The sequence below is a fragment of the Antrostomus carolinensis genome, unplaced genomic scaffold, assembly GCF_000700745.2.
Source record: "Antrostomus carolinensis isolate BGI_N321 unplaced genomic scaffold, ASM70074v2 scaffold18895, whole genome shotgun sequence".
In the NCBI taxonomy this organism is placed as follows: Eukaryota; Metazoa; Chordata; class Aves; order Caprimulgiformes; family Caprimulgidae; genus Antrostomus; species Antrostomus carolinensis.
The window spans coordinates 6,256-6,686 of NW_010316190.1; positions in this window are offsets into that span (position 1 = coordinate 6,256).

A 431-nucleotide genomic window follows, 5' to 3' on the forward strand; every position below is an offset into this window, starting at 1 on the left:
TTCCAGATAGTGTCAGGTTGGAGTATCCCCTGGTCACTGACCCTCAGGGAAGTCAAATCCTGTTACTGGCAGATCTGCTGAGCTTGGTGGCTTTGTACTTAGGTGTTGCAGTGATGGTGACTTGCAGATTTATTAGTTAGATGTATCCTCTCAAAACCTCCTTTTAAATTATATCCTGTTGCTTTGAACTAACTCATGGTTAAGCTGGAACAATCTTTATTTCAGTTGCAGTATCTTTTTTGTTCTCCTCCTCTAGAGCTAATCTTCAAGACTATATATAAATTGCTATTCACAATCTCTTATTTTGTTCCACTTTGTTTCTGTTTCTGATAATTCCAAAGACCCCAGTCAAGGCCTCATAGAGGTATGTCGTACAAACACAAGGGGAGTGTATGATCCCTGCCCCAGTTTGGAATAATATCAGTCAAAGA